Raw genomic sequence first — 14,323 nt, 5'->3', positions numbered from 1 at the left:
GTTTGTCCATACAGGTACAGCTCTACCCTGCCTGCTTGACTTCAGACTAACAGGGCAAACTACCTCTCTCTGCTTCTAGACAAAGCTGTGAGCACCCAGTCACCCTTTGCTAACCAGCTACAGGGTGGGCAGGCCCTTTCGTCCCCCCAGGACTGACATCCCAGCCTTCCCCGTTGCTCCACATAATATTTTTCTAGCACAGGGAGATGCAGCACAAACAAACAAGCTCTCCATCGGAGGGGAATTCATCTGACTCAAGCATCAACCTCCACTGCCCAGCCAAACACCAAGCAGTTTGCTGATGGCTCTGCAGCCTTATGTTTCACCCCCGGATTTTGCACTCAAAGTTTCCAGAACAGGGAAAATATGTGTTGTTTAAAATGACAAGCCTGGAGGGAAGGAACTGCTCCGATCTCAGGATCATAAACAAGACACTAAAAAGGCAGATACGGTTTCACATGTTCGGCTTTGTTCCTAAAAAGAAATAATTTCAGGCTAAAAATAATTCCTGTGTTTAAACACACAGCTCTTCCCCTACATTCTTGACACTGATGCAGCTAGAAGAAATGGAAACCGTTTGCCTCCCCTCACCTTTATGCGTTATCCAGTTTTGTTTTGCTGCTCCTTTCTGCCCAAGTTCAGTGCCATACACATGCACGCACGTTGCCCTTCTCATTGTGTTTGGGGCTGGGGTCCTACAAGTACCTCTGTAGGCAGACGTTTAGCGTAAGAGAAACTGAACACCTGTATTCTGCAAAGGTTTTATCCAAGGGGTCGCAGGGTCCACTAATACTCAAGCTGATGGCAGGGTGTCATGGTAGACTGGGCTTTGGGGACACTTCCAGGACGTCCCATCTTAAAACTAGACCACAGCTGAATCACCGTCTCCCTACAGGAATATTGACCGTTTAGTGAGGATGAACCTAACCATTGCCATCATGGAAAAACATCCTCTGTAGAACAGCGTCTGCACTCCCCAACCACTTCTCATTGTACTGTTATTCTCCATCAAAGCAGGGGGCTTTTGCCTTTTCAAATCCCCTTCTAGCCCAGATTTACCAGCAAAGACCGTGCGTTCGGAGAGCCTCGCACGGCTTGCCGAGAACAGCGTTAGTCGCACGTCCATAACCTACAACTGCCTGGGACACCAAGACGTTTTTACGCGAGTCAAAAGTTTCATGTCTTAAGGCATCCAAAATGTGTGGGTTTTAATTCACAAACTGATGGAGGAACGCCGCAGGAACAAAACTGAGCAGCAGGGAGCAGTGAGCTGTTCTCAAGGGTTAGTGCTCGTTATCCGACGTCCAAACAACAAAAACCGGTACAGAAACTGGGAGTAGGATGCGAGTCCTCTGCACCAGCTGTGGGGTTCAGATTGTGCACAGGCCCTCTCCCCATGGAGGTCTGGTGGACTGAAAACCTATCCTCACAACTATAATCTTCACCAGAACAGGCTACCCCGAGGTGGGGGCTTCTCCATCCTTGGAGGTTTTGAAGACCTGGCTAGACAAAGCCTTGGCTGGGATGATGCAGTTGGGGCTGGTCCTGCTCGGAGCAGGGGTTTGGACTAGAGGTGACCTCCTGAGCTCCCTGCCACTCTTATTCTTTGATTCTTTTTGGCAACCATCGATCCTCTGGATCATGGTGTATGAATAAGACATCAACGCACAACCATCACACCAAGACCTTCAGTGCATAGGCCTAGGCAATAGTATGGAGGAGTGGAGGCTGCCCTAGACCCACCATCAGCCTGAATCCAAAGGCCAGACCGAGTCCAGGCAAGTCAGTGTCTTGATGGTTGTAGCCTGTCAGAGAGCAACAGATAAGAACAGCTGCTGACAGCCTCACGCCTCCAGTCGGATGCAGTTTACGGTCATACCCGGGACCAACTAAATCCACTAAACAAACAGACAGGTACAAAATGTCAATGACACTTAAGCCAATGTACTAAAAGGAAACACATTTTTAGAACATGCCTAATTAGCCCATGAACTCTCTGGTACTCTCTGGCCTCACTGAGGCCACAACGCTGGCCAGGTTTCAGACGGAAAAGACACTTTTTATTCTTTCTTAACTGGAGACCGAAAACATCCCGATAGAGAAGACAAAATAATAATGAGATCCAGCTGTAGGATTAACCTTCAGGCTTGGAAACGTGAAGCAAGCTGGAGCTAAGATAGGGGCTGGAAGGTAACTTTCTCTATGGATGATATAGCCCTTTAGAGACTGCTGCAGGACCCCCTCCTCCCAACAGCCGGAACAAGCTCCTGGGCTAGACGGGCCCCTGCTCCAAACCAGCTTGGGAATGATTGTGTCTCTGGTCACAACGCACCCATTTAAAGTCTTCCCACCCCCCAACCCCTGCACAAGCTTCACCGAATGCATCAGGCACCACCTCTGATGCAGAGACCTAGAAAAGGTTGACCCTGGCATGCCCATATCTCACCACATATTCTGGGTGTGGGAAGGAGGCAGGGTCAGGCCACGAACCTCATTTGGGAGCCACGTGTTACCAGCTGGTTAACAGCCTGGGGAAGAGGATGGATCCCTTCGGAAGGAGGTGTGTCCCAGCCCAAGAGGTCAGCAAGCCGGCTTGCAACCGATCTGGAACACATACAAGGCTGACATATCAGGAACAATCCCACGGACTCAGATTTTCCATTGCCACAACAACAGACTCTCTCTCTGCTTAACCGGTGGTCAGGGGGAAAAAAAATCAATCACTAGATGACTAGGGCTGCAGAGTGTGGCACTTCCACTCTGCACCAACATTGGTGGTTTTAAAATGTGTTTTTCATTCCAACTTTGAAACAAGCCCTCTCAAGGCTTGCCAAAGGAGGAAGTTGTGTGTGGTTGAATATCTGTTCTTAGAGCCAAACTGGAGCATTTTTTTGGATTTGGAAAGGTTCATCACTCCCAGGCCCAAAGGAGAAAGACTCCAGACCTGGAGGGTGGAGGATTTGCGTGGGTCCCAGGAGACCCAAGTTCAGTTCATTACACAAATCGCTCAGGGGTGGAGTGTCTCTCTCAACACCTCCCTGACCCACCCTTCATCAAACCGGGTGCTGCAGTCAGCCCAGCTAACACTGAGAGTCCCCTGCTTGTGAAAGATCAAGGTGAACAAAGCATGGGCAGCAAATTGTCCTGGAAAGCACCAAACCTTTATTACAAGCCAACAACCCTGTCGTGCAGCAGGGTGATCAAATACCATGCAGCAAGTCTTGGCTCAGTATAGCATTTCCTGCTCCTTCTCTCACCCCCATCTAGACCTGAAGGAATCAGGACTTGTGGTAAAAGTGATACCTTTTATGAGACCATCGAGATTTTTCCAAAAAAAAAAAAAATTCTTTAACTGCAAGCTTTCAGGCACAAGCACCCTTCTTCAGCCATAGGAAAAAAGATTGTAAAAGTTCTCCTGAGTAGAAAGGAAAGTTCATATTTCACAGGAGTGTTGAAGGTAAAATCAACTCCTGTTTGGAAGAGTTCATTTTATATGCAGATATGCCTGAAAGCTTGCAATTAAAGATTTTTTTTTGCAAAAAAGATCTATTGCAAGATCAGGCCTGCACTTTATAAACTGAAATAGGTAATAGATGTGATGGAGATCTAGAAATCCTCATCACCACCAGGGAGAGGGGAGTTCAAGAAGAGTGGTTGCTCCTCAAGGGAGCGATCCTCAATGCACAAGCTAAGTCTATTCCATCTCGAAGGAAAGGCAGGAAGGGGGTGCAGCAGCCCTCCTGGCTCTCCAGGGACCTAGCGGACCTCCTGCGGCTAAAAAGGAAAGCCTACAAAGGATGGAGGACGGGATTCACCTCCAAGGAGGATTATTCTGCACTGGTCAGGTCCTGCAGGGAGCAAACCAGGAAAGCCGAGGCTGCAGCTGAACTCCAACTAGCTTTGAGCATCCAGGACAATAAAAAGTCCTTTTTCAAATATGTGGGGAGCCGGAGGAAAAGCAAGGGCAACGTTGGACCCCTGCTGAACCAGATGGAGCAGACGCCCAGGAAAAAGCCAACCTATTAAATGGGTACTTTGCATCGGTCTTTCATCAGTCCTATGGGAGGCCCATGCCCGCTATGGGACAGGGAGGTCCGGGTAGGAGATCCCCTGCCCTCTAGAAATGCTGACCTTGTGAAGGAACATCTTGAGAGGCTGGATACCTTCAAGTCAGCCGGCCCTGACAGTCTACACCCCAGGGGACGCAAGGAGCTGGCGAGCATCATAGCCCAGCCCCTGGCACGGGTCTTTGAAAACTCCTGGCGCTCTGGTGCAGTGCCCGGAGACTGGAAGAAGGCTAATGTGGTGCCGATCTTCAAGAAAAGGAGGAAAGTGGATCTGGCTAACATTCATCATGGTGTCCTGTGACCAGTGGGATCCCCCAAGGCTCTGTCCTTGGACCCATACTGTTCAACATCTTCATTAATGATGTGGACATTGGAGTCAGGAGCAGACTGGCCAAGTTCACCAATGACATCAAACTTTGGAGCAAAGCATCCACGCCAGAAGACAGGCGGATGATCCAGGCAGATCTGCACAGGCTCAGCAAATGGGCGATGAGAACCCGATGGTGCTTAACACTGAAAAATGCAAGGTTCTCTTCCTTGGGAAGAAAACCCTGCAGCACCCTTATAGGCTCGGCAGTGCTACGCTGACTAGCACTATGGAAGAAAGGGACTTGGGGGTCATCATTGACCACACGATGAACATGAGGCTGCAATGCGATGCTGCAGCTAGTAAAGCGACCAAAACGCTGGCTTGCATCCATAGATGCTTCTCGAGCAAATCCCGGGACGTCATTCTCCCCTTGTACTCGGCCTTGGTGAGGCTGCAGCTGGAGTCCTGCATCCAGTTTTGGGCTCCACAATTCAAAAAGGATGTGGAGAAGCTTGAGAGAGTCCAGAGGAGAGCCACGCGCATGATCAGAGGTCAGGAAAACAGACCTTACGACGACAGGCTGAGAGCCACGGGACTCTTTAGCCTGGAAAAGCGCAGGCTCAGGGGTGATCTGATGGCCACCTATAAGTTTATCAGGGATGACCACCAGGATCTGGGGGAACGTCTGTTCACCAGAGCGCCCCAAGGGATGTCGAGTTCAAACGGTCACAAACTCCTGCAAGACCATTTCAGGCTGGACATAAGGAAGAATTTCTTTACTGTCCGACCCCCCAAGGTCTGGAACAGCCTGCCGTCGGAGGTGGTTCAAGCACCTACACTGAACACCTTCAAGAGCAAATTGGATGCTTTTCTTGCTGGGATCCTATGACCCCAGCTGACTTCCTGCCCTTCAGGTGGGGGGCTGGACTCTGATCTTCCAAGGTCCCTTCCAGCCCTAATGCCTACGAAATCATCATACACTCCTCTCTCATGTAATCAAAGTTTAATTTGACGTTTAAAAAAAATTAAGTAAAAGAGTGGTGTGTAGAAATAAGAATAAAACAGGTTAGCAGGTGAAACATCCTTGCTTAATAAGTACTTTCCTATTGAAGATTGCCATATAAAACAGCACCATAAATCCCCTGTAACTTAACTGTATAGACATTAGGGTCTGGAACCAACTTCCAAGAGAAGTGGTGCAGGCTCCTACCCTGGGGGTGTTTAAGAGGAGGCTGGATGAGCATCTTGCTGGGGTTGTTTGACCCGAGTGCTCTTTCCTGCCAGGGCAGGGGGGTCAGACTAAATGATCTGCTCAGGTCCCTTCCGACCCTACAAACTATGAAACTATGACAGGAGCACATGGTGAGACTCACACAGCTCATTTCAAATGCACTGAGGCAGTTCTGAGTCACCCAGTGCTAAGACAGTTACTTGCTAAAGACTCTTAATTTATTGTGTATATTCATTTTTGGCAAACATAATAAAAAAGGAGAAAAATTAATCCTCGACTTGTTCTCCAAACAGAAATAAACTAGGAGTGGAGGCACTTGAAACCATTTCAACTGAATTAGTCACTGAGGAGCTAACTGCTGGAAGAACTTTATTTGGAAATACTGGAGGAGTAACAGTGCCACAGAGGACTGCTTCTCCACAGAGGCTCTGCAAAGGAAACCAAGACCCTTCTCCTGAAGGCTAAGGGCTTGTCTACATGTGGGATGGAGGGGAGATCACAGTCATAAAGAAGTGGGGCTAGGAGGGCTCTCCAGAGGCCCTCTAGTCCAACCACCTGCCTGAGGCAGGATCATCCCTATCCAAACCTTCCTACAGAAATCCACAATCTAAACTCTTCGCGAAACTACCATCCACCCCGACACAACGCACGCCACAACACCCAAACCTACCACAGGTGAAGCAGGGGGACCGCGGCAGCCAACATCCAGCATATGAATCTCCTCCGCTCAAAATTAAAATGCCCCGTGTCTATACAATGCAGTTCTTAGTCTGAATGAATAGGCCAAGTAAGTTAATCCCCCTTGGAAGCAAATTATGGGAAGTTAAGTTTGGGACGAGTTAGTGCAAAAAAAACCCAAAAAAACTCATGTGGACTCCTTGCTATATCAGACTAAGCTGATGCCCCCCATCTCCTCCACTGCATTGCTTATACCAGAATCCACCTGTCCATTTACCTGCAGGTCTACAGCTTAGGGGTCTGGATATCACCTCTTAAAGTTTAAGTCCTGGCTTAGAACCAGGAGCACCCCAGGTGACTAGAGGCACCTACACATGCGAGCCCTTTCTAGCACGGTGCCACGGCAAGGGGACCAAGTGTTCAGTCCAAAGCTTTCTAACTACCTGGCCTTAGGTTACCCAACGAAAACAGCGTTCCTTGCTCCCAAAACTACCCCTAAGGAGGATTCCCTCTTCCCCCACGTGACATACTTCAGTTGGTGTCTGCACCAAGGAGTTTCAACCCTACAACTCTTTCCCTGATATTTTGCTATTTCGTAGGCCCCACTAGGCCAGCTCCCGCCCCCACCCATCACCCAGCTCCTTTCACGTTCCTGCTTCCTAACCATCAGCAAGCCACCGGCTCCTGCCGCCCTTCATCAAGCTAACTGCGCTGACAGTTTTACATTTACAATATATGGTAATGGAGGTATGTTTAACGAACTGTCGGTTACAGGGCCCATAAAACAATATAAGAAATTGTTGCTCCAGCTGTGAAGCAAAGTTTTGCATCTTTTGGCTCTTAGTTTTTTTCATTAGGAATACTTTCCGAAGTGAGGCATCAAAGGGCGTGACCAAGTGTAATCAGAATAACGGCATCACTATTCCCTTCGGTTCAAAACAAGCCCTGCAGAACTCTTCAGTTTGCAGCGGGCCTTGCACATGGCTGTAACTGAAACAACACAGACCTAAAACCAGAGATAAGGGCACAAACACTGCACAGCAAAGTGCCTCCTTTGTGCTGTCTGTGTATGTAGTGTTGATTTTCTAGCTTACATCGCCCCTGGTGATTGGGGGGAGGGGGGAACCATTATAGCGAATAGCACAAACGTGCATCCAGCTGGGCTAGCTGCTATTTATTTGAACAATCATCCCCTGCTTCTTACTGACTTGTATCAGGGTAGCATCCTCCACTACAATGATTCCTTATGAGGAGCACACGCAATTACTTGCTGGTCCCTTGCAAACATCCAAAACTCCCAAGCCCACGAACCATCAACCCTCTAAGTCAATGCCACCTCTAACCTTGCTATTTAGTGACTTCTTGATAGCAACACAGGGCACGTCTACATGTGCAAATAAGCGTGACTAAATTTAATGCACATTAGGCGATTTTTGGCAGGTGTCTACACATGCAGGGACTGGTCCTAAAGTTTGTGCCAAGTCCCTTCAGTCCTGCCATGTCCCCCTAGTGGAAGGGCAGACGTGCACTAAAGTTAGTGCTGGGTCACATGCATGCATTAATGTACTTTAACAAATCATGCCTAAATTTCTTATCTGCAAATGCAGGTACCAAATTTATACATGATTAACCTAATTTTGCCATTTTTAATGCTCACTAAGGGCATCTACATGTAGAGACATGCCTATAATGCATATTAAAATTAGGCTAATGCATGTTAACACATCTCATGTAGATGCGCCCACAAAGGACTAGAGGGGAGCTCTCCTTGAAGAGGCAGAAAGACAGAGCAGAGTGCAAACATTGCAGAATAAGACAGAGATATACAGAAACAGCTCCTGGAGAGGAGGCTGAAGCATAACCTATTTGGAGGATATATCTAGGTGCAGTGTGGAGACTGACGCTTGCATGCCATGCACTTCCCAAAATTCAGCACACACACACTCCTCTTCCCACATGAGAACAGTGAATACTGGGACCCCTCTCACCCTGCCAGTTCCAAATTCTGGGAGCCTGTCCTTCCTGAAGGGCCAGACAAGAGGCAGGCATCTTGCATTTTACCCATATGTGTTTGTGATCCATACAACACAAGCACACGCATGCTGTGCGGACAGACACATGCACCGAGGAGTGGCAAGAAGTATGCGCTGTTTTCTGTTGCGGTTTATGACACCATGGGCTCCATGTTGCATAAAGCTGGGCAGTAAAATGGCTTTGTTACTTGCATTCCCCAATATACAGTACAGAGTGTTTTGACAAAGGCAGAACTAAAAGGGCACAAACATCGTAAAATGGATCTTCCACAAAGCAGTAAAAAGCCTTGACTCCATGATACATTAAACCCACACACGCGCACCATGTTGCCAGAACGCAGCATCTGGTACGATTTCAGCTCCAAGCCACAGAGTAGGACACAAGATAACCCTGAACCTGTGGTCCTGGTGATCTGCTGCCATTTGCTGGTGGAGATCTTGCAGATGTTGACAACATTCAGAGCAGCTCTGCACATCTGCCTGCCCCACTCACACAGGCGTTGACAACTGTATAAGGCAAACATAGCTCAGCAGCCACCAGTCTTTCCACGAGAAGTCGCCATCTCCCTTTCAGCAGTCCCAGATGTGCTGCCATTGTGTGGCTCAAGATGCAGTTACTGTGCAGAGCCATGCACCCCATAATCCCCAGCGGTGCCCAGATGTTTGTGTGCTCTGGGGCAGCAGGCACTGTCCACCTCCAGCACTTGCAGCAGCACAGCAGGGTCAGTACAGCCATACGCCATCCTGACCAAGCCCCACACCGCTTGGGCACGCTCCTATTGTGCATCACTTGCATTATGGCAGCCTCATCTCAGCTGTGCCAAAGTCTTCCATATCAATTCTGATTGAAAGCACAGAGGTCACCTTTATTTATCATTAGCAAATAACAAGATTTCACTCCCTGACAATGATCCGCCCCATAAAAAGGCTGGAAGTACAAGGCTGCTCCTAAGGCCTCAGAGATACCACTCAGACTGTCCTGCTTCTGCTCCGATCTCCCGCTGACTCGACACACCAAGCCCACAGAGAATGAAAGGACCCGTCCTTTTCTCTGCAGCACAACTTGCTCTAGGTCTCTGTGCAAAACAGACGACAAGGAGAAGCTCCATGAACTATCCCACCATCAGCTTTGTTTGCAAGAAGAGGGAACCAGCCAAATCGAGAGAGTTTGCAGATTAAATCATGCTGTCATGGAAATAGACTTCCAAAATGCCCAGGAGATGGTGTGATTGCCCTGCAGGTCATAAGCAAAAAAATCACTGCCTGCTTTGGCAGTTTGCTGGAAAGGCTGAAAGGAACCATTTCTCTCAGGGATGACAGAAGGGTGGGACGTGTTTGGTTTTTATGACCGTGTGGTTAAAACATCAAATGATGTCAACTTTTTCCAAGCGGCTTAAGCACATAAGTACAAGGCTTTCCAAGCTAGTGCATTGCAACCTGTATAACACATACCACGGGGGTATTGTGATCCTTCATGGAGAGGGGCTATATATTAGCATCCTGATAATGATATGGGGCCATTGCCAAGAAGGTGTTTGGTCCGTGCTGTTGAGCCTGTGCAATGGAGACAGCTTCACTCCCAGGAAGGGCTCAGACAAGCACTCCACGATTTTACAGCTCTGTAAAATGAATGCAGCCCAGTCGCATCTATTCTGAGGATGGCGTGAGGCAGACTGACTATGTCCTGCTTTCATTTAAGCCACTGGAGGTCAGTGGGAGCAGGAGAAGGTCCATGCCCCAGACACATGTAACCAACAGGTCACTGGATCGCATCACACACAGCACCACAGCGCTGACGCGATCGAGTTAGCGCACTGCAAATGATTTAAGTTTGCAAATCAGCAAAGAATAAAATTGGCGGTGATGCCCATTCCCATCCCTAGGGTATAACAGGGGGTCAAGGAAGGCAGGAGCACTGTATGTTTCCAGAACAATTATCAGGCGAGGGGATTAAAAGGCCAGTTTGATATCACTCTGGGCTCTTAGCCTGATGCATCATGAAAAGACAATGCCATGCCTCACGTTTTCCTGAATGTCCGTATCAGGAGATACAGCTGCCACCAAAAAAGCAACTGCCAGGGATCACTGGGATGTCACATGAAGGGAAGCGGCAGTATCCTGTGTGCGTCACCCCCTGGCATACACCTAAACGCTCCCCCCAGTGCAAGCTGCACTGCCTCTGCATGGAAAACTTGCTGAGGTGACTCCTACTTATAAAAGATGACATATCAGACCCTGCCAGTGACGGCCCCTTTGGGATCTTTCGTGCCCCAGCTAGCCAAGGCAACACAAAACCCAAAATGTTCCCCCCGTGCTCCCAGAAACAACACAAATGCGGGACGTTCTGGCACTGTCCACGGGATTTACCTCCCAGCCCAGGGGGAGTTATCCAAATTCTCCAGATTTTCTACTCTGTGGTTAGCAGACCCCAGGCATTTTGTTGAGGGGCGCGGTCAGGTCTTTTAAAGCTTAAAGCAGAAGATACAGAAACAACAGCTAAGACCCAAAGGGTATGAAAGGAGAGGAAATATCTCCAATACACTAAACTGAACTTCTTGCTCTGCTGGCTGGGTCATGACCAAGAATCCTGATTTTAAAAAAATCCCCAATTTTCAGTTAAAAAAGAAAAAAAAAAGAATAACCCCAAATCCACATTTTTCCATGATTAAAAATAAACACCACTATATATATTAGTGCTGTTTCATTTAAATCATGGAAAATGCGGATTTGGGGTTACTTTTTTTTAACTGAAAATTGGGGAATTTATTACATCACAGAAAACCAGGATCCCTAGTCATGACTACCGAAAGCTTGTAAAATCCTACAGTGCCGTCAAGGGCCCCAGAAGCTCTCAATTTTCACTTTTAATTCGGGGATGGATCATGCTTAAACTCAGGCATGGGATCACTTTTCCTCCCACAAAGAAAAATGCTCACGGGAGCCTGATACTATTTGCTAGCTGAAATATTTGCATATGCAAAACAGACTATGCATAAGACAAATGCACGCCCCCGTGACTACCCATTCACCTCTTGCTCCTTATCGACAGAGCTGCACAACCGGATTGGTATCTGCCCAGTTTAAAAGAGTTTGAAGCAAAGGAAGAATACGCGTGGCAAAGAATGAGACTTAAAAACAAGTGAATGGAAGCTTATCCTGTTCATACTTGGAAGGGATTTAAACGCGTGTGTGGTTATTGATCTTCAAGCCTTACAGCATGTTTTTAACCAAAGCGTTCCTTTACATTGGCATCTCTTGTAGCACCAGAGATTCATCATCCCGTTCTGAAGAGATGGCCTCCAGGCACCAGGCTACATTTAACCAGACTACTTTATGAATTTTCACTTCATATAATATTAGCGGGAAAAAATGTGAATCAAGGAACCCAGGAGCTAGCCGGTGTCAAATAAATATTTTATTAGAGGAGGTTTTGAAGTGTGACAAATCACATTCCACTCGGTCTTCCGCCTGAAACAGCCGCACGAAAAGCTGGAGGCTGCGGGAAATCCAATTCAGCTGGATCGAATGGCCGAGATGAGCAGCAGAAGCAGGAGAGGAACGACAGTCCTGAGACCGGGGACTTGGGGGACATGCATCAAAACCCTTGGGACAGAGCTACAAGGGTGGCTGCAGCTCATGTCTAAGTGGAGACATCCAGTACAGAGGGGCTCCTGCCTGGGGCTCTCCTTCAGCAGCGCTCTGCACCCCGTGGAGCAAGTGGCAGGATGGGGACCCAGGAGCTGTGCCCGGCCTGCCCTCACGTGTGCGTGTCTGGATCTTAGGCATCAAGAGGTTCACTCACCAATTATAACAAAAAGCATGAAAATAATATTATAATATGGGGGGGGGGAGTGTGATACAAGTATAAATACAATGACAAAAAGCATGTATGTGCTAGCAGCCACATTTTAATATTAAATGAAGATTAATTCAAAATCAATTATAATACTAAGAAATCTCTAAATAATTAAGACAGTGGATGGGCATTCACACCCTTGTGACCCAGAATTCAACCATTACCAACAAGGGCCCCAATTCTGTGACAAGGCTAAAGCACCTGATTTTAAGGACGTGACTCCTCACCTACTATCCAGTGAGCAGTGCTTTGCCTGGCCCCCTTTACCATACCAGGAGGAGAGAAATGAAGTCAGCTGGTCAAAGGCTCGCGGGAGATGACCTGCAGAGTCAAAAATTGAACCCAGGCCTCCTGACTTGTAGGCTACTTCTCTTGTAGGCCTGCAAGCCACCTCAGCAAAATGCTTAGCATAAGCAACACCATTGTGTGCCTTGACATAACGAACGCCACTAATTAAACACAAAAGCCACTGGGTCACAGCTTAGGGTGACCTTTTCATAGCTCATGGCCCCAAGAGTTAAGAGAGGATGTGGTTTAGCAGTTCAAGAGAGCGACCTAACAGGAAATGACCACTGGGAAAGATGATTAGTGGATATTTATGACAACCGTATCTCGGACATACAGATGAGAACTATAAAAGAAGTATATAAAACCAAGAAAAATAAAACTTTAAATTACTGGGAGAGCAACACACAGGAGAAGCCACAACAAGTACTGGACCCCGGTGCAATGTTGGATGTCTGGCCAGCTCAGCTCACTTTGGCCACTGGACGGCTTGCATGGGAATATCTTTGTTGACTGTTATAGCTTGCTAGGAAGTTAAGTGCTGTATTTAAAGCCTTGCTTCAATATTGGTTATACGTTCAATAAATTAAGATTTGAGATCAGAATAGTCTCACAGATCGATTCATTTCCATTCACCCCATCCCTTAACTAAATTTACTACAACACTCCTACCCGCTAGGCCTCACCACCCCTCACTAAATCAAAGCTAACAGTACCAGCACGATTACGGCAAGACTCAAAGGCTTTGCCATTAGGGTGGCAGTCAAGATGACAACCCTTTTAACACTGTTTATAGTCCACACTAGCAGCCCTGTTCTGCCCCATACACCGGAAAGCCAAAGACAAGCTAACTGAGTGTATTTGATTGAGATCACTAAGAGATAACGGCTGTTTGTAGACACGCTCACCACTTCCTAAACCGTGTTAACTAATTCACGCCACTCCATTTGAATCACATTTCATTTCAAATTAAGGGTTAACAGAAGGTCATTGACCCGGACTGGGGAGGTTTTCTTGCATTTCTGTACTTCTGCAATAGAGACGGCAAGGGGTGTCTGGTTCTACACCCGGTGGTGGGCACAAACAACAGTAAGCCCTACATACCTGCCATATATACACATTAATTCATAGTTTAAAGGGCCTAGTTTGGACTGCCCTGGTCTGCATTAACTTTAATCCTCTTTCAGTGAAGATTAGTTCAGATTGGATGCAATTTTAATTTGGACTACAGACATCCACGTGTATATAGTGACAGCTGCAGTCTGGATTAAACCTAGAAAAACGTAACATCTATACATGAGAAAAGGCTCCAGCAATACTATGCTGCAGCTGCTCTAGCGTGCAGGCGACTTGAAATGCTGCCCAACTAGCTGTTCTTAGTAACTTCCTTGCAATTGCATTTTTGTTAATATACCAAATGTCAAACAAATTGAGCTGACAGACTCTGCTTAGACAATATGATTCATTATAGTTTGGCAGAAAATTAAACTGCGAGTGCTTTCCAAAGGTTGTGTTTCACAAACAAAAAAGAAATAGCCATAGGAAAATTACAGAGCATTTGGCACTAAAGAAATTATGAAAGTCATTTCCTGTGCTAGAAATCTCTTGGTGCTAAGGGAGCTGTAATAACAGGCTCTGAAAATAGCACCAGTGCAGTCCTCCTTAAAGGACTATAATGATGCTACAGGACCTGGTGCACAACCTTTGTCTGAATGAGATGTCTGCCTCAGTTTCCATACCATGTGTTATTTTGTGTTAGTTTAAGTTAATCAACCAGCTGCTATTAAACCCCAATAGGAGTGGTATGAATTGCCTGAACAGATCTAGTTTAAACATCTGGCTTAGGTTAAACCAGTGCCCCTT

The sequence above is a fragment of the Crocodylus siamensis genome, chromosome 8 (assembly GCF_052110815.1).
Source record: "Crocodylus siamensis isolate JL-2025a chromosome 8, ASM5211081v1, whole genome shotgun sequence".
Classification (NCBI taxonomy): Eukaryota; Metazoa; Chordata; order Crocodylia; family Crocodylidae; genus Crocodylus; species Crocodylus siamensis.
The sequence above is the reverse complement of the archived record's forward strand: the minus strand, read 5'-3'. Positions refer to the sequence as shown.